Genomic DNA, 26,525 nt, shown 5'->3' with positions numbered 1-26,525 from the left:
TCCCGGACCGTAACAGGAAGATGATTCCACAGGAGAGGAGCCTGATAGCTGAAGGCTCTGGCTCCTGATCTACTTTTGGAGACTTTAGGGACCACGAGTAACCCTGCGTTCTCAGAGCGCAGTGTTCTGGTGGGATAATAAGGCACTATGAGCTCTCTAAGATATGACGGAGCTTGACCATTTAGAGCTTTATAAGTTAACAGTAGGATTTTAAATTCAATTCTGGATTTTACAGGGAGCCAGTGCAGCGAAGCTAAAACAGAAGAAATATGATCTTGTTTCTTAGTTCCTGTTAGTACACGTGCTGCTGCATTCTGAATTAGCTGGAGAGTTTTTAAGGACTTACTAGAGCTACCTGATAATCGAGAGTTACAGTAATCCAGCCTAGAGGTAACAAAAGCATGGACCAATTTTTCTGCATCTTTTCGGGTCAGGATAGGCCTAATTTTCGCAATATTACGCAGATGAAAAAATGCAGTCCGGGGGTTTGTTTTAAATGAGAATTAAAAGACAAATCTTGATCAAATGTTACTCCGAGGTTTCTTACGGTAGTGGTAGAGGCCAGAGCAATGCCATCTAGAGAAACTATGTCATCAAATAAAGAGTCTCTGAGTTGTTTGGGGCCAAGAACAATAACTTCAGTTTTGTCTGAATTTAACATCAGGAAATTGGTGCTCACACAGGTTTTTATGTCTTTAAGGCAGTTATGGAGTTTAGTTAATTGATTACTTTCTTCTGGCTTCATCGATAAATACAACTGTGTATCATCCACATAACAATGGAAATTTATAGAGTGATTTCTAATGATGTTGCCTAAAGGAAGCATATATAGAATAAATAGGATTGGTCCGAGCACAGAACCTTGCGGAACTCCAAAACAAACTTTGGTACGTAAGGATGATTCATTATGAACGTCAACAAACTGTAAACGATCAGTTAAACAAGATTTAAACCAGCTTAGTGCAGAACCTTTTAGGCCAATTAAGTGATCCAGTCTCTGCAGTAGAATTTGATGGTCAATAGTGTCAAACGCCACACTAAGATCGAATAAAACAAGTACAGAGACGAGTCCTTTGTCTGAAGCAAACAGAAGGTCATTTGTAATTTTAACTAGTGCTGTCTCAGTGCTATGATGCACTCTAAATCCTGACTGTAATTCCTCAAATAAATTATTATCATGGAGAAAATCTCACAGCTGGTCTGCGACTACTTTCTCAAGGATCTTTGACATAAAGGGAAGATTAGATATTGGTCTATAGTTGGCTAACACCTCTGGATCCAGGGTAGGCTTTTTTAGTAGAGGTTTAATTACAGCTACCTTAAAAGACTGTGGTACATAGCCTGTTAATAAGGATATATTAACCATTGTGATGGAAAATTTGGGTATTTGGTTTTGCTATGATGTATGATGTGTGTTGCTCATTTTACCCCTACTGTGACAGCAGTGAGAGACACCAAGGTCACGAGCCAGGGAGGCTCAGACACCAAGATTATGAGCCAGGGAGGACAACAAGTGTCCTTATTAGTCTCAAGAGATGTTGTGTTTTAGGAATGCCAAGGCGCCACATATTTTGACTGTTGATGTGCATGTGTTATGGGAACTATAAAGATAGCAGGGCGAGAAGACTTGCTAGACACTCGCTCACTGACTGACTGTTCATGCGGTTGTATGTTTGAGTGTCTCCATTCATGAATGCTTATTAAACTCAAGAAAGACAGCCGATGTGTGAAGACTTTTTCTTTAAACTGTTCATTAAATAGTAGTTTTGCCACCACACCATATCAAATATATGAGTGTTAACTAAAGGTAAGACCTCCTTAAGTAACCTAGTTGGGATGGGGTCTAAGAGACATGTTGATGATTTAGATGAAGAAATCACTGCGGTCAATTCTTGAAGAGAAATTGGGGAGAAGCAATCTAAATATATTTTAGGTCTTACAGCTGTGTTTGAGGTTAGATAGGTACTATCTGAGGAGAGGAGGTCATGAATTTTGCCTCGAATAGTTAGAATTTTGTCATTAAAAAAGCTCATAAAATCATTACTGCTAAGGGCTAAAGGAATACAAGGCTCAATAGAGCTTTGACTCTCAGTCAGCCTGGCTACAGTGCTGAAAAGAAACCTGGGGTTATTCTTGTTTTCTTCTATTAATGCTGAGTAATAGTTTGCTCTGGCATTGCGGAGGCCCCTCTTATAAGTTGTGAGACTGTCTGCCCAGATTAAACAAGATTCTTCCAGTTTGGTTAATCGCCAATTCCTTTCAAACTTTCGCGATATTTGTTCCTACGGGTTTGAGAGTTATACCAAGGAGCGAACTTTCTTTGTTTTGTTAACTTCTTTTTAAGAGGAGCTACAGAGTCGGTTGTTGTTGGCAGCGAGCCTATGGCGCTATTAACAAAATGATCAATTCGGGAGAGGTTAAAGTCGGTACGGGAAACCTCTGTTACTGAAGGACTTGGTATTGAATTTAACGACAGAGTAATCATTTCCTTAAATTTTGCGACAGCACTATCTGATAAACATCTAGCATAGTAACTGTTGGTGAGTGGCGTGTAATCGAGTAAAAAGAAATCAAAAGTAATCAAATAATGATCCAATAGCGAGGGATTCTGTGGAAAGACTGTTAGGTTATCAATTTCAATTCCATACGTCAGAACTAGATCGAGGGTATGGTTAAAACAGTGAGTGGGTTCATGTACACCCTGACTGAAGCCAATGGAATCTAATAATGAGATAAACGCGATAGCCAGGGAGTCATTATCGATGTCGACATGAATGTTAAAATCGCCTACAATAATAACTTTATCTGATTTAAGAACTAGACTGGATAAAAACTCTGAGAATTCAGATACAAATTCAGAATACGGGCCAGGAGCACGGTACACTATAACAAATAAAAGTGGCTGCGAGGTTTTCCAGGTCGGATGTAAAAGACTTAGAACGAGGCTTTCAAATGAATTATAATCTAGTTTAGGTTTAGGGCTTATTAACACGCTAGAGTTAAAAATGGCTGCAACTCCCCCTCCTAGGCCGCTGCCTCGAGGAATGTGGGTATTATTATGACTGGGAGGAGTGGATTCATTTCGACTAACATATTCATCTTGACACAGCCAGGTTTCAGTGAGACTGAGTAAATCAATATGATTATCTGATATTAATTCGTTTACTAACACTGCTTTAGACGAGAGAGACCTGATATTTAACAGTCCGCATTTAATTCTCCTGTTTTGTCTTTCTGTCACAGAAGAGGTTTTAATTTTTATGAGGTTGTTATGCACAACTCCTCTTTGTTTAATTTTAGATTTAAATAATTTAGGTAGTCGGGGGACAGACACCGTTTGTATAAAACTATGAAAACTATGGCTGGGTAACTGAACTAGAAGCTCAGAGAGGCGTATAGGACTGCGTCTCTGAGCCCTGATCTCAACTCTGGGTTGTCAGGGATTTAAATTACTAATAAAATTTGCCAGGTTCCTAGAAATGAGAGCAGCTCCATCCAAAGTGGGATGAATGCCGTCTCTCCTAATAAGACCAGGTTTTCCCCAGAAAGTTTGCCAATTATTAACGAAACCCACATCATTTGCTGGACACCACCTGGACAGCCAGCGATTAAATGATGACATGCGGCTAAACATGTCATCAGTGGTCAGATTTGGGAAGGGTCCAGAGAAAACTATGGAGTCCGACATCGTTTTTGCATATTCACACACGAGGCTATATTAATTTTAGTGACCTCCGATTGGCGTAACCAGGTGTCATTGCTGCCGACATGAATAACAATCTTACTGAATCTATGTTTAGCTTTAGCCAGCAGTTTTAAATTTGATTCAATGTCGCCCGCTCTGGTCCCAGGGATACATTTGACTATGGCCGCTGGTGTTGCTAACTTCACGTTCCTCAGAATAGAGCTGCCAATAACCAGAGTTTTATCCTCAGCGGGTGTGTCGCTGAGTGGGGAAAAGCGGTTGGAAACGTGAACAGGCTGGTGGTGAGCCTTGGGCTTCGGCTTGGAGCTGTGCTTCTGGCGAACCGTAACCCAACCTCCCGGCTGAACGGGAGTTACCGGAGGACAGCTAGCAGAAGCTCAGGCTATGCTATGTGGCTCCGCACCGGCTACAGGGGGCTAGCTAACTACCGCAGCTACTGAATGGTTTTCCATGGTGTGGAGCCGCACTTCTAATTCACTCAGCCTCGCCTCCAACGCAGCAAATAAGCTACACTTATTACAGTTACCACTGTCGCTAAAGGAGGCAGAGGCATAACTGAACATTTGGCACACCGAGCAAGAAAGAGCAGAGGGAGAAGCCATCACTAACTGTAAAGCTAATGTAGCTACCAAGGCTAGTAACGTGCAAACAACAGCTAAGAGATTAACGAGAAAGTTGTAGAAAGGAGGAGAGCTATAAGTGCTTAAACAGAACCAGTGTGGGTTAAGACTTGAAGTAGACGTTAAAGCAACTGAAGTGAGAAAGCAAAAAGCAGGCTAGTAGAATTCACCAGAGCAGTGCAGAGACGCTGTCACAGAAACACTGGAAATGACACAACTTGCTTACTGCAATACGTCAGCACGTCAGACCATCCCTCCCACCTTAGTGTCTTTGACCATTATTTGACCGTCACCTGTATCATTTTGGGGGATCTGTGTCCTTTTAGATGGTTTGAGTGAGTCTTATATTGGAAGTAACTTCAAAGTAACGAACCAAACCTAATTCTGAGCCCTGATACAGCTCTGGCCACATTAGGAATCACACTCTTGTTTATTTATTTCTAGGATCCCCATTAGCTGATGTCATGACATCAGCTATTCTTCCTGGGGTCCTCAATGCAAATTGTCATGCTACGAAAATACAATTATACTGTCACAAAAAGACCAAACCAAGGTGGTGACAGCCCTACCTGTGAGCCCAGATGATAAAGGCCACAGATGTGTTGACACAATATTTACTGGTTGCATGGACGCCACTGGCACAACACAACTTTTCTGAGGCACGCTGCATTAAAAATTAACTGTGACTCATCATGATGAATAGGATAGTGATTAAAGGGTGAAGATATCAACTACTACAGAGACAATAGCTGCTTGCAGGATGAGCAGAAAAAACAGGTGCATGATGGGACCCATCGGACATTCCTGATGCCTGCTTAAGCCTGAGCAACAGCAAGCATGGATGGTATGTGGATTTGTCATGATACTAATAGTCATTGTGTGACTAATGCTGCCTTCATGTTATATGGGAAAGATGGTTCTTACAATATGTATGTTACACCTTTTTTTCTAGATGTTAAATATTAGATGTGAAATTTGGGTAAGACCCTTTTGTACAAGTACAGTTTAATCATGTAGTGCCTGCAAAAGGACAGAAATACACTCCTCAAAATTAGATTAGATCATTAGATCAACATTAGATCTTGATTAATGAATTATTCAAGTTGAAAATCTTTATTGACGTACATTGTGTAATTTGTTGAGAACAAAATGATGTAACAACAATCAATGGACACCAAAATCCTCAACCCACTGAGGGCTGGCATTAAAATCACACCAAAAATCAAAGTAAAACATTTAAATCACAGGCTGATCAAACTTGTGTGAGTTTCATCACGGCAACTCATAATATGACTCAGCAGTGTGTATGGCCCCCGCATGCCTGTGTGCATGCTTGACAACGTCTGGGCATGCTCCTGAGGAGTCGGCGGATGGTTTCCTGGGGGATCTTGATGAAGCAGAATTCAAGGCCTGGAGCTGGGCCAGAAGGCTCCCGACCTCGTTCTCTACCTCCCGAACAAACTTCCTTTATTTTCTATTAAGTGTCTTTAACTCAAATACTCAGAGGTCAAAGAATCACTGGAGACACGTAGAATCAGGTGCAACTGAGTTTAATGTGCACGCAGGCAACAGTACATACAACTCATGAGTCAAGCTCCGGAGCAGGACTTAAGTTTTCTTTGTCTGTGCGTTCCCTTTTATTGCTGGTGAAGATTCTGTTGAGTCTCCATCTTTTTTCTTTAATCCTACCCACTTGAGCTGAACATAACGGTGTCACGGCTCTCCATTCTTCCCTTGAAGTCAGCCTACCTACTTGAGCTCGTACATAATGGTGTCCCAGCTCTCCATTTTTCCCTTGAAGCCAGTTTTACTGTGTAATGCTTTCCTGGGCAGTCTAGGCCCGCCTCCTATCCACCTTATTTTTCACAGAAACACAGAGGCAAAACAGAACGCAGCCAGCTTCCGTTTTTTTGCCGACACTTCCGGTTCAGCACTCTTACCACTGTGTAAATGGGAATCACCTTGTTGTTTACCTTGCTGAGTTTAGCTATATATATGTATATATCACATTTTTCACGTCACTATATCACCATTTAGACTAATCTGATGTTTGTAAAGTCTATAAACACAATGACTGAACAAACATTAGTATTTTCTCTGTGTGTAATTAATAACATGGTTATCGTAGATTAGCTGGGCTAACCGTTAGCTGTTAGCCATTAGCCGTGTCTGTAATAACTCACTAAACTCACAAAGTGGCCCGTGAAAAAATATTTTCTCCAGCGGATGTCTTAGTTACAACATGATTGAGCTAAGTGGAGTAGTTTCATGTCGTAACCGACAATGGGAGGCTTTTAACGGATGACGATCCTGATGTTAGCTTTGCTGCTATTGTTAACGTTAGCTGTCCCTGCCAGCTGCAGCCACTGATGCTTTCTAGACATCGTGATTTCCCAAAACTGAATAAATACCACACATAGCAACACAAAACGGCTTTGCTAGCTCAATCATGTTGTAATGGCTGGGTGGTTGATGCGTACATGCTGATTCAGGTGCTATCAGAGCCGATCCGCGCATCACTATGGCTTCAAGATCAACTCAGTCAATTAAAACAACCCGTCCTGTGTTAGGAGTGTATGTCGCTGACAGAAAGAAAGAAAGAAAGAAAGAAAGAAAAGGGAAAAAAAGATAGAAAAGCGGCGTACACCTCACATATTTATTTCTCACAGTTGCGCACACATTTGGCTGGCATGCAGAAGCACCGTCTGTGTGTCGAGGGTGCGAGCCCCAGCTTCAGCTGCTCAGGTAGAGAGGCTTAGCCCAGTGTGTTTTTTCGCTGATTCGGTTCTGCAGGTTCTCTGCTGGTACACTGGAGACGGGGATCAAGCAGTTTGTCTCACTCGGGATAGATTGTGCTTTTTTGGTTCATAGTTTATGATTGACGTGCGATTTATTCGCGTTTAGAGGGAATAAATTTCCGTTATAATGGAAACGTGGGCACAGTTATCTATACAAAATACACAGACTAACTAATTAACTGATTGACTAACATAAACAACTGAAAATTGAAAAAAATAGCTTGCACTGTTAGCTCCGGTAAGGGAAAGCATGAGGGAAAGTGGCTGACCGGAAGTCACACACAAAAAAAACGGAAGCTGATCACTATTAACTTCCGTGTTTGAAAGTAAGGTGGATTACCAGGGTCATATCAGGCCAAGCTGGAATTCCCCTAACTTTCCACCAATATGTTTGAGCTCATCCTTATGGTATTTTTTTTTTTTTTTTTTTTTAAAAGATGTACAACGAATCCTAGGTACTTTCCACCACAATGCTTAAGTGCTCAATGAGTGTGTGTGTCATGAAAATACATGAAATAATAAACCAGTGTGTGACTGTAAGTGCACAGAGTACATTGCTTTAACAGGTATATTTAAAGGTCAGCTCTACATTAAATGAGTACATTACACTACAATCTCCTCACAGACCTGGATCAAGGCATCAGTGAGCTCCTGGAAAGTATGTGGCGATACTTGGCTGTGCTGGATGCACTGATACATGATGTCCCATAGGTGCTCAATTGGATTTAGGTCAGGCAAATGAGAGGGCCAGTCATCGTCATCTGTGAAGAGAACACGAAACCAGTGGCAGACCTGCTAATTCTGGTGTTCTCTGGCAAATGCCAATCAAGCTGCATGGTGCTTGGCTTTGAGCACAGGTCCTACTAGAGAATGTGGGGCCCTCATGCCACCCTCATGAAGTCTGTTTCTAATAGTTTGGTCAGAAACCTGCACATCAGTAGCCTGCTGGTGGTCATTTTGTATTGCTCTGGCTTAGCTCCTCCTGTTCCACCTTGCACAAAGGAGCAGATACCGGTCCAGCTAGTGGGTTGATGCCCTTTAACAGCCCTATCCAGCTCTCCTTGTGTAGCGGCTGGTCTCCTGGTGTCTCCTCCATGCTCCTGAGACTGTGCTAGGAGACACAGCAAACCCTCTTGCGACCGCACATATGGGTGTGCCATCCTGGAGGAACTGGACTTCCTGTGCAACCTGATTGGACTGCTGGTACTGCCTCATGCTACCAGTAGTGACAAGGACACTAGCAGAACACAAATCTAGATAAGAATCAGTCAAGGATAAGGAGAGAGCAACTGTCTGTGGCCACCACATGTAAAACCATTCCCTTTTGGGGGTTGTCTTGCTTTTGCCTCTCGATTGCACCTGTTGTCACTTTCATTTGCACCAAAGCAGGTGAAACTGATTCACAATCACAGTTTTAGCTTTATTAGGCCAAAATTATGCTTTTAAAATGGACAGTTGCAGTATAATTCACATCTAGACTCCTTGTGCAAATTATATCATTAGTTTAAAGTTAACTTCATTTACAATAATAATGAATATTGAATATTATGAATATTTATTTATTCATTCATTCATTCATTCATTCATTCATTCATTTAATGGAGCTAACTAACTGAGGATATGTTTTTTTCTGATGTGGCTACAGGCTGTACCCTACCACTATGATTAATTCATACTCTTCAGACTACTTTCATAAGTTAACAGTGAAAAAACATTGCTACACACTCCAAAAGAGTAAAAATATTCTTGAACTGCTCAAAATCAACACTTGCACAAATATCTCCCAAAACTCCCTCTCATCTATACTACACTTGGCACATTCCCCCAGAAACTTGACTATAAAAGGGATCCAAATGGGTGGGAACTGGTTTGGCAGTTCCTGAGTCCAAACCAGAGGTTGGCCAAGTGCAGTCTAGAGGAGAGGTGAGATACACAAAAGAATTAGTCAAATAAAGAGATTTAAAACCACAATATTGCCAGACTTTTCTTCTTGACTTCATGTAAATGTGCCTGTAACACTGAAACACCAAAAACAACTACAACTACCAGGTCTCAACCTTAATTGTGCTAATTACCAACCCCAGACACCTGCCGGCTAGATGGTGTGTGAAAGTGACTGGAAGTGGACAAGCATTGTGTGTGTTTCTGTTTTACCATTAGAGGTCACGGGGCATCCCCATGACAGGCGGTATCCAAATTTTGTTACCGTTAAACCTTCCCCACATTTTTCCAGGGTATACGGTATTACCGTGACTAATTAAAATCACTTTGAAGGGCTCAGAGGGAGTCGCCAAAATGTCGGCTTGAGCCTATACCGTTCAGAAACAGAATAGCAAACATTACATAGGCCTAAGAATACTGAAAAATAACAACAAAACATGTACAACATTAACAACTTTTATTAATAAATATTTAAAAAAGTGCAAATGCAGCAGTCAACCAAACAGAATGAAATAACAACAAATTGTCTGTGGGCTACAGTCCACTTCCAAAAAAGTAACAATAAATAACAACGGCAGTAACGATAATCTGTGCTATACAGCGTATCCTCAGACCGCAATGGGTAAAGTCCGCTAGTTTAGTTTTAGAACCTATCAACATAAATAAATTAAAAGCGCAGCTCTGCAGCATCCAGTACCAGGGCTTATCAAATAAGAAAAACAGAACAATAATTAACAAGGCATGACCGAAAATGGGCATATATAATCCTATCCTGAGAAGCAACGGGAAATGCTGTTCGCTGGTTTATTTTTAGAGCCTACCTTTAGTTTGAAAAGTTCACCCTCTCCAAGTCCCAACTGTTTTGTCCGTCAGAACAGGCTACTCCTCACTGAAAATGACATATAGCAAAGTATAATGATAACTACAGTATAGCAGCATCAAAACTATTCAAGGTTTTTCACCAGAAACACCAGCATGTTTATATTTTCCAGCTGGAGAAGGGCGCGTAGCAGATTGACAACTTTGGCCGCGGTGCTGAACACCCTCTCTGATGGAGAGCTTGTGGCACAAACGCACAGGTACTTTCGAGCAGCCCTTGACATCAGAGGCAAACACCTGGCTCCATCACATTTCCACCAGAGAAGGGGTCTTTGTCTCCCTGAATAACAGGCTCGCGACAACAGGCCGTTATCTCTGCTCCTGCTCGCTCCTGTATGGTGCCGACCGGACCTACCATTGCATCGGCTCTTCTTTGAAGGAGACTGCCCAGAGTCATGTTTTTCGGTGGTTCGTGTTTGCTTCTCCCTCCTCCACTCCAATGGCCACTGGACCTGCTGCTGCTTGCAGAAGTTGTGAAGTTGGGTTTTTTTGCAAACAACTCACTTGATGCGCGGCTTGCCATCTTTTCTTCTCTTTCTCACATCCAAGCTGTCACGTGACGATGTCACATCCAAAAACTTTATCAAATGTCATCTCCCAACAACAGTTAAGGGCAGTTATAAGAGAAACATTATAGCCTACTATTAGTTTTAAATTGTAACAGTATTAAATTGAAAACTCATCCACACATACATAGGTGCTGGACAAGCCCTCATTATTTAGGCATTAAATAAATTATATTTAATGTTATATCAGGCCCCTTTAGGCCTATATGGGCGGCAGATTTTTTTAATGATGGTAATGAAACTGATACCATTGCTATTTTTAGATACCGCGTTTACCGTATTATCGCCCAACCCTACCATCCACGTAGCTATTTGGTTCATGTTAATCATTTTATAAAGACAAACTTAAGTCCGCTTGATGTCCTCTCAGACAGTGCCACCCTGTCCAAATACCGGCTGCCACGTGAGGAGATCCTGAATTTGCTTGTACTCTAGTACTCTAGTCTGGAAGTGATGAACGCGTGGATGAGAGTCCCTGCAGCTGAAAAGGAGAGGGATGGATGGAGGCAGGCAATGTTCCTGAGATTAAAGAAGGCAGTTCTGGTGATGTGTTGGTCAAAGGAGAGGGTTTAATCAAAGATGACACCAAGGTTACGGACATGGGGGAGGAGAGCTCAGTGCAACCGTCAATGGAGAGGGAGAAGTTATGGGTAGATTTGATAAGAGATTTAGAGGTGGCTGCAGGAGTTGCTGCCCATGTTTGGGAAGAAAGTAAATTTAACTTTGTTTATAAGTAAACAAATTAAAATTAAATATGTCTTTGACTTTCAGTATTCAATTCCCCTCTCATCCACAGCTGCTATATTTTACACATGCAGCTGGAGCTGGATACACCAGCTAAGCTGAATTCTTTTGACTGTGCTTGAATGCTCTGCTGATAAGCTAGTGTTGATGGAACTAGACTTCCTGTTATTTCTCATAAAATAAAAGGATTTTTTTGTGGTAAAAATTTTAATAATACTAAATTACAACTGTAGCATAATTTTTTCATAGTAGCCTGCCTCCTGCAACTCTTGCCTAAACCAAATGGTTTATTCCATGCTGAGCTGTGGCTGGTTATGAGGCAGAAGCCACTGTTCATATTGAGGTGAGTTTAATTACTTAATAAACTGTAAATATGCAAAGAAAGGATTTTGCTACCTCTTGCAGCAGCCAGAGTCGGAGAAAAAATAACTAAGGCAGTTGTGGTTGATAAGGGCTTCAAAAGCAGACCTGTACCGATGTAGCACTTAATGAACTGACGCCCCTGCATCCCTCTGATATTTCCGACTGCTCCTGAATGCATAGTCTGTATGGAGACAGCGAGCAGCGGTGGTTCCCTGCGGAGCAGCGCTGCGATTGGCCAAAGCAGAGACGAGGGGAGGGTTTTTCTTCCCCGTCCTCACCTTACTACTGGTGTTGTTTCCCTCCTGTGCTGCCTCCCTTCGCCTCTCCTCCCATCCTAGAGGACAGAGCAATGCGGAGACAATAGGACGCAGAGCCGGAGGAGTCTGGAGGATGCGCGGCGCCACATCCACCGTCACACGGCTGCACGGAGGCTTTTCACAGGACACCGACATCAGACGATTCTCCCGGCTTATCTGGCCTTAGTATGCGATCAGATTATCCCGTGTGTTTACCAGCAGCCTGGGCTGACAGGGCAGACTGCACAGCTCCCATATGGGAACCAACTGAAGGGTGAGTAACGGAATTAAACCGGATCGACGGTATCCTCACCTAAACCCTGACTAACCTGTATCTGACTCGCTACATTATACAGCAGCACTACAATAGCCTAGTATTACACTGCGTTTTCGTGTTTTCGGTGCATGATCGATTAGGCCTTGACAATGCTGGGGTTCTGGTGGTGTGTGTGTGGCGTTATCCCATTCATCTCCAGCAAACGACTAAATTGCTGTGTTCTAAATTGTTTAGAATTATGTTATTTTATTGATCACAACACAATCTCTTGCACCCCTCCCTCACCCACCATCACCATCTCCACCATGCATCCTGTGTTTTGGGGGCAGTCAGGTATATGCAGCAGCTTGTGTGTGTGTGTGTGTGTGTGTGTGTGTGTGTGTGTGTGTGTTTGCCTGTCACTCTGAGCTCTGTTACATTAAAGTGAGAGTGAGATTTCTCAGGGTCAGTGCAGTTTAAGGACACACTACAGGTGGGAACCATCATGACATAGCATCACAGAATGCTGAAGCTGAGGATGCTTGGAGAATAATAAGAGACCATAATGTTTACATCCAGACTGCCTCGGTCATCATGCTGGTCTCAGTGCTCACTGGGCCAAAGCGCAGTGATTATTGTGTCTTCCTTAAGAGAATCAAGGCTTGTGACAATGTGTTTGCACCCATTATGCTGGTCTCAGTGCTCACTGGGCCAAAGCGCAGTGATTATTGTGTCTTCCTTAAGAGAATCAAGGCTTGTGACAATGTGTTTGCACCCATTATGCCGCATTATTGTCACCCAGAAACTTACTACTGATGAAATTGTCAAGTGATGTGGGAGTGAACCACCCTGTAATTAATTCTTAATAAATAATAAATTACAGTTAATTATAGAGTAATCTTCTATTGCTTTATGTATTCTGAGTCACTGTAGGAGGATGTTTGATTGTGTGTTTTTGATTTAAACCAGAAACACAGCTGATCAAAATGGGCTTTAGCTCCTTGATGGCACATATAAACACCAACATACACACAAGTAAGATACACTCCAGCATGATGAGTCACAGATCACAATGTAGGTTACATAGACAGTCCGGTGCTCAACAATCCTTACCAGCGGGTGTCAAACTGGCAGCAGTGGTGATTTCAGCTGGTGGGAAGATAGGAGATGCTGCTTGTTGCTTATAAAGAAACGCTGTTTGGTGTAGGTGCAGAGATACATGTAAAAGAAAACCTCCAATATTTCATTCATGGATTCAGAAATTTGTAGAATGTTTTTTTTTTTTTGTTTCTAGTCAGTGTGCTGTGCTGTGTACTTTTAGGGACATTTTGGTGTTTGGCTTTGCTGCAGAGTGAGCGCTCTTGACTTTCACACTTCTCTTAGGTACAGACAACTGCAGACATGAAGCAGCGACTCAGAGGAGGAGAAACTCTCCACCTTAAGGCTCTGAGATAACATTGTCTTCTGACTTTTGTCTAAAAGTAGTGAATTTACAGCTCACAGATACTTAAAACAACATAGCCTCAGTCTTTGTTTGATATCTAGTGTCGGAAAAAAATAATGTTGCCCATTTCCAATCCTTTGTTTACACCGTTAGCTTGTTTACTATACTACATGAATGTTGCTGTCACACTGAATCTGATTCGACTGATATAATTCTGAGTCGGGTACAGCCCTAGACTGGTTTCACTTCCCTTGTCTCAAAATGTTTGTATGCATAGGTCAGAGTTTTCGTACAGATGCGCACATTCTACCGTTGAGTTTGTTTTTATAGATAACAACTTTTGCATGGAAAGTGACATACACCTCGTTCAGGCCTCATTTTGTGCGTATGCAGTGGCTTTAAGTGAGACCTCGAGTCTATCAGACTAGATAACCCTAAATACATCATCATGACACTGTAAGGGGCTATTTTCCAGAGGCACAGAAGACATTATGCCAAATAATATTTTTGACCAAATACCTCAATATCAATAATGCAACAATATTGCAGTGTTGACTGTAGACAAAATATGTGTCACAAAATATTTACCCAATGAGATTTTTTGATGAATAATCATCAGTAGTGTGGATAGAATGATTCAGCGGGTAAGGCAAATAATAGAACAGCTTCAACAGTCTGGTAAGTTCAGAATATTACATTACTTTACTGTAATTCAGCCTTTAAAATCAGGACAAGACAACACTTAGGATATTACCATATCCAAAATCAAAGACCATATCTAGCCTCATATCATGATAATCTTTACAATATCAAAATATTCCCCAGCCCTAATTTTCATGTAGGTGCCCCTTAAAAGGTAGAGTGTTGGATTGTCAGCTTATAAATGAGAGGGGTTTGAATGTAGTTTTAGACTGAAAAGGATTTATGGCTACAATAAAGACAGAGGTCAGGGGTCAGTTACAGGAGGAGGAGGTCTGAATAATTATTTTCCTGACCCTTAGACTATTTTGTAAATATGGTCAAAAATCTGCTACACTGGGGGTTTGAGTGGTAGCATATGCAGTTTTGGGCAACGTACACAACTCTCTTAAAAAAGAGGGAAACTTAAAAAAGCCCCTATTTTATTTTTCTTGAAGGTATTGTTACATCATAGAATCAAATCATGACTGATGATACACTTTAATTAGCTTAACATGGTTAGTGCCAATGGATGCCTTAGGTCCTCAAGTTTAATAAGATACCAGTGTCCTTATCAAGTCTGATAAAGTAAGGTTTATTTGCCTCACTCCTCACCTGCAGCTCTGTCTGTCATACCTGCTGTGCCTTGACATGATTTTTTCCATTTCGTCCATCACCTCTTTGCTCCTTTCATTGTCTTGTTCTCCCTGTACCCTAACTTTTCCTTTAGTGGTCCCTGATATTTGGTGAGGCTTTCTGACGTACCTAGTCAGGTTGCAGTCCACCTCACATGTTTAAATTAGCAGTTCTTTGCATTGTGCATCTGACCCCCACTGTCAGATAGACTACACCAGTTCACAATATGTGTAGGGGGTGGGAGCATCAGATGGCATGTTGAAGTGTGTTTTAATGATAATAATACATTTATTTATCTTGTAAATACACATAACTTGTATTGTCAGTGATATAAGTCCATACATAAATTGTTGTACTTGATCCCCCTGATGGCCTGGTGATACATGGCTGGGCAGCGTCAGTTTGTAAAGCGGCCGAATGGAAGTTTTCACACTGTTATGACACGTCACTGTTCAGCTGGACAGCACCTGTCGCACCAGTATAATACACTGCTGGATGGCGTCAGATTGAAATGCTGCCGGTGACGTAATATAAAGAGCTGTGAAGTACCTATAGGGCAGTGGGAGGGGTGGTTGATTGATCCAACAAATCCTGGACTTTCACCCGCTGTTTGCTACCCATGTGACCATGATGTTTTTTTCTAAACCTAACCATATGCTTTTTTTGCCCAAAGTTAACCAAGTGCTTTTGTTGATGTCCCGGTGTTGGTTGCGGCATCCCAGATCAACAGCAGATGCTGATGAGGATACCTAACGCATAATGCAATATGTGACGTACTGGGATAAGAACATGTTGGTATGTCAGAATCTAAATCCTGGTTTGATATTTGTTATTCAGGACTATCTAAAGATACCACTTTTATGCACTGTCATTTCTTTAAACAGCTGTTTTTGCCCTTAGATTCAAATATTACACAGCACCATCTCAGCATCAACCTCTTGGACAGTTGACCCAAGCAGTTGGGGTTTGGTGTCTTGCTGAAGGTCACCTCAACAGTGCCCAGGAGGGGCAAACTGGCACTTCCTCAGCTACCAGTCCACACTCCATATTTGGTTTGTGTTGGGGCTTGAAGCAGCAACCCTCTGGTTCCCAAGCCAAGTCCCTATGGACTGAGCCACTGCTGCACATAACGTGAGCAGGAGGAATGAGCAAGATGGTGGTGCAGCTATAGAGTATGGTTTGAATATTAGTTCATGTCTGGTCTGAATATGTTTTAATAGCATTTAAGTGATTGTGTTTAAACTTCCAACATTTGTTGAAGTAGCTAAAATAAAGCCACTGAATGCTGTCCAAGAGGTCCAACCATCTCGCCTTTTAAGTGCTTATCACCAACAAAGTTATTACCGAAGCAGATAGTCATGTCTCTATGTCTTTATATTACATATATATTTTTCATCTTAAGTTGCTGCCTTCTGTGTTTTGTCCCTGTCAGATTAACATGTAATCTATAGTTCTGCGTTGAATTGACGTGTAGGTTTCACGTCGATCTTGTGTGTGATTTATCCTTCCGGGATTTATACTTCGGGATTTATCCATGCCAATCAACAAAATTCTGCGGTGTTTATTTCTTGAGGTATCACCACTGCTCTGCTACTCCGTTGCTAGGGATGCCATAGCAACGGCCTTAGACTAAGGAGCATCAAAATCAGTTAATGTTAGTCCACACAGGCCAAATAGGATCGGAGTGGCAAAATGCAGCATTTTCAGGACATGAATGGATAAGGAGTACAGACAAATTTCTTTTTGCAAATTTTGAATCAATAAAACGTGCTTTAATCATTATTTTGTGTCACATCACTTAATGTTTTAGTAGTAAGCCATGTTCTAAGTGGGATAATGTATAATGAGCCGGTGACAGTTGAAAAATAACTCCCTACAGGGGAATGGAACCCCGACGCGCAGCAGAAGTTATTTTTCAACAGTCAGCGGCTCATTATACATTATCCCTTACTTATACCATGGTCTGGGTGAATACTCGATTCTGATTGGCTGCAGGGTGTCCATTAAAAAGTGTTGTAGGACACCTATAAAGAAGTTCCGGTCAAATAGCCTGATTGTTCTAAATTATTGCGCTGGCTCAAACGCTAGTTGGTAACCGTGACAACAGAAACTCAGAACATACGTTAACGTACATTATTTCACAGTTTATTTATCACAACGGCAAGACAGTAGACAAGACATGAGTGATTTTATAGTTTCCTTTAATCTATTTGGTGAATTTGATAATTTTGAAGACTGGGATGCAGCAGAAGAGAAAGAGAGAAGAGAATATAAGAAGAAGGAGATGCGACACAAGGAGGTGACACTGGAGGATGACAAGGACGAGGTAAACACAAAGAAAACCACGAAATGGGCAGTTAAAACATTAAGAGACTTCCTGGCTCAGAAAAACATGGACATCAACTTTGAGAGTTACACTGCCACTACTCTCAATGACATTTTGCGACTGTTTTATGCGTCTGTCCAGTTGACTAAGGAAGGAGGAGAATACAGTGTTGCCAGTTTGAGGAGTTTGAGAGCCGGCATTAATCGCCACTTAAGAGACGTCAACATCATCAGTGACACTGTGTTCAAGAGCAGTAATGCGGTTTTTAAGGCGATACTGAAGCGTTACAGAAAGAGTGGGAAAGACACCAGCTTCCACCATCCTTGTATCCCTGAGTCGGACCTTGAGATAATCAGATGTTCATCTGCGCTGTCTCCTGATACGCCCCTCGGCCTTGTCAGAAAGGTGTGGTTTGACATCCAGCTGTGTTTGGCTCGGCGTGGCAGGGAGGGGAACCGTGAGCTGACCATGACAGCTTTCAGCATCCAGAGAGACGAGGATGGCGTTGAATACGTCAGCCTAGCGCATAATCCTGACACTAAAAATCATAAAGATCCAAATGACCCACACAAGCAAAACCTAAGAGGTTTTATGTTCGCAAGGCCCGGAGATCCCCTGTGCCCAGTAAAAAGTTTCAAGAAGTACATCTCTAAATGTCCCCCAGATGCAAAATCTTTTTATCTGCACCCAAAGCGCTCCATCACCGTGGCACCTGAGGTGTGGTACTCCAGGGAGCCGATGGGTGTCCACTACCTGGGAGACATGCCAAAAAAAAAAATCAGTGAAGAGGTCTGTACAATTCAAATAATGTAGCCCTATGTATTATGCCTAACCCCTCTTCTGCCCTCATTAATAGCCTGTGTGTTTATTATTGTTTCTTTAAGGTGGGTCTGTCACGGATTTACACGAACCACAGCCTCCGGAGCACGGCTGTGGGTCGACTCTCAGACGCCGGGCTGGAGACACGCCAGATCATGTCTGTGATGGGGCATCGCTGTGAAAGCAGCCTGCAGGCTTATTGGGCTCCGTCAGTCCAGGAGAGATGAGAATGGAGCAACATTCTGTCGTCCCGCAACGTCCCAACCAGCAGTGGTCAGGGTCCACAAATGTTAAAGCTCCGTCCTTCAAATGCCACTATGATGGACATGCCAGTATCTCTATCAAATTTCACGATAAACGGCAATGTTGCATTTAATTTTAAATAGTTCGTCGCCTGTCTTTCTGTCTTGCTTACCTTACTTAGGCTACTTACTTGCTTGATACAGAGTGAATGGTGGATAATATTTATAAAAACGATTTAGGATAGACTTACTTGCTTGATACAGTGTGAATGGTGGATAATATTTATAAAAACGATTTAGGATAGACTTACTTGCTTGATACACATTTAATGATCAGAGTGAATGGTGGATAATATTTATTGCAATAAAAACGATTTAGGACTTTGATTATTTGAAACAAAATTTCGCATCATCCTCTGGACACACACAAGCGGTAAGAGTTGCACTTGCCCTTCTTGTGAAAAACGTACGATTTTAAGGGTAAAAAACAACATTAACGTATTAATAATTGATTTAATATTTATTTCTTTCGTAAGTGACCATGGTGTAATGGTATAATGGACTTCGTGGAAGCAACCGTCCTCCGCTTTGCGTTGGACGGTTCACGCCTCCGCGTCGTCCATTCATTTCTGATAATGGACACCTCGTCGGGCATTATCCCTTACTTATCTACATGCAACAGCATTACTCAACTTACACGGTTTGTTTGGAAGAAACTGTGCAAGTTTTTTTTGCCTCTTGCTGGCTGGTTTGCTGAACATAGTTTAAGGGGAACTAATGTTTTTTTCAACCTGGGCCCTATTTTCCTATCTACTTTTGTCTAAATGAGCATTAGGATGTTCAGTATTTGACATTTCTCCAGTACGAAGCACAGGCTGACCTGCCTGCAGCCTCTGAACGTGCACTATATTAAATAATAGGGCACTGGGACAGCGTCAAACAACATCAAAATACATCCACTAAGAGTGCTTTTTTTTTAAACACAGATAGGCTCGGATTGTTAGTATAATTATCCAAAAACATAACAGAAAAGAGAAATGAACGTCTGCGTTTACCTTTTAGCTGGATTCAGACATGTTCCTCTGCCTGTTGCTGCTCCCTCTATCTCCTCGTCTGCTCTTCAATTGCAGTGAACTCTGCCTCCGTGTACATCCATGTACTCCGTGTTCAAATAAATACGGGCGGTCATCAAATTCAAAATCGGATAACATAGACGTTCATTTCTCCTTTCCATTGTGTTGTCGGATAATTATACTAACAATCCGAGCCTCTCTTTGTTAAAAAAAAAGCACTTTTAGTGGACGTATTTTGATGTTGTTTGACGCTGTCCCAGTGGTAAATGGACCTGCATTTGTATAGCGCCTTTCTAGTCATCTAGTGACCACGCAAAGCGCTTTTTACACTATGAGTCACGTTCACCCATTCACACACACATTCATACACTGGTGGCCGAGGCTACCATACAAGGTGCCACCTGCTACTCAGTTTTAACACGCTCACACACCGATGGAACAGCCATCGGGAGCAATTTGGGGTTCAGTATCTTGCTCAAGGATACTTTGACACGCAGCCTGGAGGAGCCCGGGATCGAGCCGCTGATCTTTTGATTGGTGGACGACCCGCTCTACCTCTAAGCCACAGCCGCCCTATTATTTAAAACAAACCCCGACTATTTAGACTTGTAGGCCTCAATAAGCCACAATTTTTCTATTGTACTAAAATATGTTGTTAGAAAGACATGAAATGAAAATGAAATTCTTCAATGTTTACAACGTATTTTTACCTACGGAGACCGCCATTATTTTTCTCGCACAATGCATGCTGGGGTGATGACGTAGATCGGTTGCTCTTTTTGAGGAAGTGAGTTGTTTACCTGCCGGCTGCTGCTACCTGACACTATCTCCAGAGAAAATGCCATATTGCGCTGCATTTGGATGTAATGTCCAGTCGAAAGGCAACAAGGGAACTAAGTTTACACATGTTTCCTAGTGATAAGAAGAGGAGAAAGCAGTGGGAAAGTACTTGTGGACGAACAGAACTTCCTAAAGACCCGCAGCTCTGTTCTCGCAACTTCTCCCCAGATGGTTTTGAGGCCTTTAGTCGACCACAGCTGCTAAAGGAACTAACTGGTGCTGCTGGGTATAAACGTCGACTGAAACAAAATGCCGTGCCGACAATTTTCTCACATGAGGAGTCTAAACATGTGACAACCCGGACAATTTTCCCCAGACCCACTGCAAACTCTCGCTACTCGCAGGAAAAAAAACATATCCGGGAGTCAAAAAAGAGAGAGAGAGAGAGAGAGAGAGAGAGAGAGAGAGAGAGAGAGAGAGAGAGAGAGAGTGGAGCGGTGGACCTGTCGTAAGAACATCAGAGCTCTGTGCGCGAAACAGAGAGGGAAAAGTAACGTAGTTAGACCGTTTATACCTCCTGTTGGCCACAATCGCCGTAACCGACATCCATACTCACCTCCTCACACCATAGATGCGCTCATCTGGACACACACGTGGAACAAAGTACTGCGATCAGCTGATCCAGTCGCATTCATACACCCTCCCGGAAAAACCCACAAAGCCTACACAGCCCGCAGATCACACACACACACACACACACACTGATGGGAACTGTAAGTAGGAAAATGTTTTGGTTTTTTTTCACTTTATTAACTGATCTTCTTTTGACAAATGAACTGAATTGAAAAATGAACTGATTTATTTTGTTGTTGTTTTGAGAAACCAAAAGGAACTGAATTGAAAAACGAACTGATTTATTTCATTTATTTTGTTATATGAAACTAAAAAGAACAAATACAAACGGTCACAAACGCCCTTGGGAGGGGAGAGAAATGTGCGCAAAAAAACGCCAAAGACAGGAGACGCTGGATGCTCTCCTGTGCCGCAAAGAACCCGCTCCTGCTGCTGTAGCTTCTAAAGGTGAACCATCGGACACACCACTGGTTATGGAGGAAGCTGACAGTCCACCCATTCAACCCGTTCAATCTGTAAGTGTAAGTGCACAGTGTTCTTCAAGTAAGGCCGATGCAGAGACTCAGATGGATAATGTTAAAGACACGTCGGATGCAGCGGTACAGTGGCCTGCAGATATGCGCCAGCTCGTAACCATGGACCATGCTTACGTAGCTGAACATGTGTTTGCTGAACAAGAAGAGGACATCCATTCCCTGGATCTTTTCCTTACAGACGATGAATGTAGCGAGTAGGGCTGATCCAAAAAATTCGAAGCTTCGAAGCTTTGTTCGATGGCACGGGATTCGATTGTGGAAAAAAAAAAAAAATTCAAAGCTTCGGCGCTTTTTTTTTTTTTCATTTTTTTGGGGGGAGGCCTTAAACGCAACACTAACCCCCACCAGTCCGATACTGACAATGAGCACACTTAGAGCTGGCAGACATGTCCAAGAGGCCATCAGATGTGTGGTTGCACTTTAAAATATGCCCTGACAACCCCCAGAAAGCAGAGTGCCAGATTTGCCAAAAGCAATTGGCATATCACAACTCAACAACAAATTTGGGAAATCACTTGAAAAACGTAAGTAGTAATTAAAAAAGAAAACATCTCTGACAAGGAAATAGAAAGCCCGACGCACAATGGAGACCTGCTATTATTTTTTCCAGTTCCACTGGTCCGCTTTGAGTCTGGTGTCAGAGACACTTCTGATGCTCTGAGCTGCGCATCTGTTTGATTGTGCTGCAGTGTGCGCCGAGGGTTTTAATTTAGTGTTCAATCAAAAGTTAAACACTACTTATCACCGACCATTAGTGTTTTTCGTTTGTGAATATTTTTATCTTAATTCTAGTGTTGGAAGAAACTACGTTTTTGCCATAATTTTTTTTTTTAACACCCCAACCCCGGTCGTCGTCAAATGCTTCGAATTAAATTTGTTCTGAGGGCCGAAGCTTCGAATGTCCATAAATGGATTGGAAGGTCAGGCCTAGTAGCAAGGACAGTCCGTTGCCTCATAGACCATCTGATCCAGAATACAACGTAATTTCATCTGAGGCTGGGCCTTCTCAAAGCACCCAGGACTCACATGCTTCAAATGACACTCACACAGAAGGCACAGAAGGAGTTTTTCTAGTTTTTGAGGAACAGTTAAAACAATTGATTCAGTGCTGTTTAAAGTATGGTTCCTTGATTGCTGAAGAAGATGTGAAAGAGCTGCAAAACAAAGGATCACAGTTGATACTGGAGCTCACGTGCAAATGGCTGTAGTTACAGATGGCAGTCTCAGCTGACTGTTAGTGGTACCAAGGGGGTAGGAAACCTTGCTTTGGTTTGTTTTGCTTCAGTTTTCTTCTGTGGGATCCATTTTGCTAAATTTGAACGTTTTTGTAGCAACTTGAACCTTCAAATAATAAGTGAAGATACATACACAAAACTGAGAAGGAGTTTTGTGTTTTCTGTTATGAAAAAAAACATGGACCAAAGAACAGACTGCAGTATTAACTTCCATGAAATCACAAGAGGCAGAAGTTGTACTGTGTGGAGATTGGTGTTGTGACTCTCCAGGCCACTCAGCCAAATACTGCACATACACTTTTTTAGATGTGCAGAGTCAGAAGGCTGTGGACTTGAAAGTAATAAGCTGCACTCAAGTGTCAAGCTCGAATACAATGGAAATTCCAGGTTTCAAGGAAGCTCTTAAAACCATCGAAGAAATGGAGTGAAGGTCTCTACGATCTCCACAGACTGACATCCACAAATTGTGAAAGAAATGAGGGTGTCTAATCCAGAAAAAAAACATGAATTTGATTCGTGGCATGTGGCAAAGGGAGTGTCAAAAAAACTGGCTGCTGCAGCGAAAAGGAGGGAATGCGAAGGCCTTGCAGAGTGAATTCCATCTATTATAAATCATTTCCGGTGGAGTGCACAAACCTGTGAGGGTGATGCCAAGGTGTTGAAAGAGAAGTGGGTATCAGTAATACACCATGTTACCAACAGACACGAGGCATGCCAGAGATGCAAGCATTGGTTACAGCCAGGATCTGAGGCCCACAAAGCACTTGTGAAGACTGTAAAAGACAAGTGCCTTTTGAAAGACCTGGGTCACCCGACGAAGTGCGTCCACACATCATCACTAGAGGTATGTTCAAATACAGAAGTGTGACAAAATGTTTCACCTTAATATAATGTGGCAGTATGTTTTTATGCCAGGATGTGACTCACACTTATTTATTTATTTATTTATTTAAAGATATTTTTTGGGCCATTTTGCCTTCAATTGACAGGACAGGCAGGTGTGAAAGTGGGAGAGAGAGGGGGATGACATGCAGCAAAGGGCCACAGGCTGGATTTGAACCCAGGCCGGTGCGGCAACAGCCTTGTACATGGGGCGCCTGCTCTACCACTAAGCCACTGACGCCCCACTCGCACTTATTTTAAACTTAAAATTCAAATTTGTTTTAGATGTACCACTCCATGTACCTGAAATACCTTCCACAGAGAACACATTTCGGATATGATGTAATGATCCATGCCTCCATGCTTGTGGCTCTGGATCGTAACAACAATGCAAACAGGGAACAGGTGGGTGAACTATCAGGCTGCTACATAACAAAATGTAAAACAAGAAGTCAGCTTGCAGCAGTACACATCAAATAAAAATATAATTCAACCTCAGAATAAGTACATAATAAATAAATAAATAAATAAATACATAACAGGTTATACAGATACTAATAGCAGCTTCAACACAGAGACACCCTGTAGAGCCTTCCGCTTACTACTACTTTGGCTTACTACTAAAACATTAAATAATGAGTAAATTAATAATTAAAACACTTGTGAAGAAAAAAAAACACATAATTTGTGGCTACATACCGCACACAAGACAGGATTGCAGAAGATCAGATTTAATTCGAGCAACGCGTTTTGCTTACAGCTTCATCAGGCTCATACAAAGCACAGGAAGTCATCACTATCAATAGGAAACTGCATTTGCATAATTAATTGAAGAAAAGAAAAAAACAATATTTACAATATTTCAATGATAAAAGTGACCATTATAATATATAGAAAAAACTACATAGAAGAATAATGACTGTTATGATGATAATTGATTATTCTTCTATGTAGTTTTTTCTATATAGTATAATGGTTACTTTTATCTTCAATTAATTATGCAAATGCTGTTTGCTATTTATAGTGATGACTTCCTGTGCTTTGCATGATCCTGATGAAGCTATAAGCGAAATGCGTTGCTCGAATTAAACCTGATCCTCTGCAATCCTGTCTTGTGTGCGGTATGTAGCCACAAATCATGTGTTTTTTTTCTTCACAATTGTATTCTTGCCACAGTACCAGCACCTCGACTTTAATGAGCTGTGCACGGGCATCTTTCTATTATTGATAATTAAAACATGTTAACATGCTCTGCACAAAAAGAAATGTGTCTACTCTCGGTTGGCTGTCAGTCCGTGCACTCTATGACCTGCGCTGCTCTCCTCCTCCTTTGATGCCTGGGACATGTCATTTTCCAGCCACATGTCAAGTGTTTGTCCTCTCCAAAGATTTTGAAAGTGATGTTTGTAAAGTACTGCATTTTTCCTCTATCAGCTGCCAATAATACAGTATTTAGCCTTCCCTAGCAACACAGCGGCAGAGCAGAGGGCTCTATTTGCTGATAGAATAAAGTATTTATGAGTGCTATGCTCTAACTATTTAAATCTATTTTTCATATTTCTGTATTTGATCAGGCTCCTCTTCAAGATGGAGAGAATGTTGGTGAACCAAAGTTCAAGATCTCATGGAGAAAGGTCCATAAAAGATTACGAGCAAAACCAGTGACTGTCCAGAAGGACTATGGTGTTTTTAATATGTTCTCTATGAACCAGACACTTTAAGTAAAGGCTTTTTGTACCAGAGAAGAGTTGCCTTGGCTCCTGTTTTTTGTTTAAGAAATCAAAATGTTTAATCGGACCTCTGTGACTTAATGAATAGGTGTTTGATCTCAATTTCTTTATAAATGCATTAAAAGGAACTTTGTAATGGTTAAGAATTGTTTTATATTCGTTTGATTGAATTTAAAGTGAAATCAGCTTTGATCCAGTGATTCCTGAGCTCAGCAGAGGAATGTTTATACATTCAGTTTCAGTTTACTTACCATCATGTACTAATATTTCATTTACTACATGTGATGTCTGTCATGCTAAGACGATGTAAACTGTATATCATAGTATGTATTTTTGACATCAATATTCAAATCTGAAAAAAAAAATCCTCTAAAGCAATCTTCAAATCTGATCATTAATAAATCAAAAAACAAACGAGAGATCTCTGCTGATATTCATATAATTTATTTACAACATTCAGAAATGTTTCATAGCTGTTTCAACATTATAAGTCATTAAAATTTCTCCATGATTCATCAACTTCTATGTTGCCAATATCTACTTCCTGAAACCCTGTGTAGATGCCACTTGGTTCAGGGTAGACGTTTATTTTTTTTAGCAACGGCACATGAAGGAAAGACTCTGCGGATTCTTTTACCCAGCCAGCCATGCATCCACCATGTAAACTGAGTGTGTGTTTTACTGTGTATCACAACATATAAAGCATACGACAGTGGTGGATGCTAATCTCTGAGATCATTGATATTGGATGACGTTTTACCATACGGTACCTTGAACAGCTGCTGACAAAAATTGAAGCTCCTGACAACACACGCTCTCTCGCTGGGTTGTCATGGAGATGCAGTTTACACACTGACACCAGCTGTTTTGTCCCACTCGCACCTCATGTCTCTGTTCGTCCACTACGTCTTTGTGTTCTTCGTGTATATTTTCTGTGTTGTCCTCCTCACTAGCTTGTCGCTCGGGTTCAAATTGAAATGGCTGAATAGCTGACATTTTTCGCGCAGTTACCAAGAAGTCAAACAGTGGATGCAACCACTTGATGTCACTACCCACACTGCATTGCGACGTAAACAACAATGGTTACAATATCAAATTAATATAAGGGACACTTATATTGATGATATAAGGCCTACAAGTCTTCATAGTCGGGGTTCCTTTTAACATAGCCGCGCTGCGTGCAGGCAGGCTGCAGGCAGGTCAGCCCGAGCTTCGTACTGGAGAATTGTCAAATATTGAACATCCTATCACTCATTTAGACAAAAAAAACAAACATCAGTTCCCCTTTAACACATAGTAGCAGCACTGGCCAGCAGCACACGTCTCGTTTGATTCACACCAC

At 41.7% G+C, this 26,525-nt stretch overlaps 1 protein-coding gene across 1 annotated transcript in view; it reads left to right on the top strand.

Moving 5' to 3' along the window:
* Positions 1–11,827: 11,827 nt before the first annotated feature.
* The window catches only part of LOC125881006 (serine/threonine-protein kinase SBK1-like), a 79,227-nt gene continuing 64,529 nt past the window's right edge, over positions 11,828–26,525 (top strand). The window contains exon 1 of the mRNA XM_049563914.1: positions 11,828–12,187. The gene's annotated coding sequence lies outside the window, so the exon portion shown is untranslated. The remainder of the gene's footprint in view (positions 12,188–26,525) is intronic.

Source organism: Epinephelus fuscoguttatus, linkage group LG20 (assembly GCF_011397635.1).
Source record: "Epinephelus fuscoguttatus linkage group LG20, E.fuscoguttatus.final_Chr_v1".
NCBI classification, from domain to species: Eukaryota; Metazoa; Chordata; class Actinopteri; order Perciformes; family Serranidae; genus Epinephelus; species Epinephelus fuscoguttatus.
The sequence above is the reverse complement of the archived record's forward strand: the minus strand, read 5'-3'. Positions and strand labels throughout refer to the sequence as shown.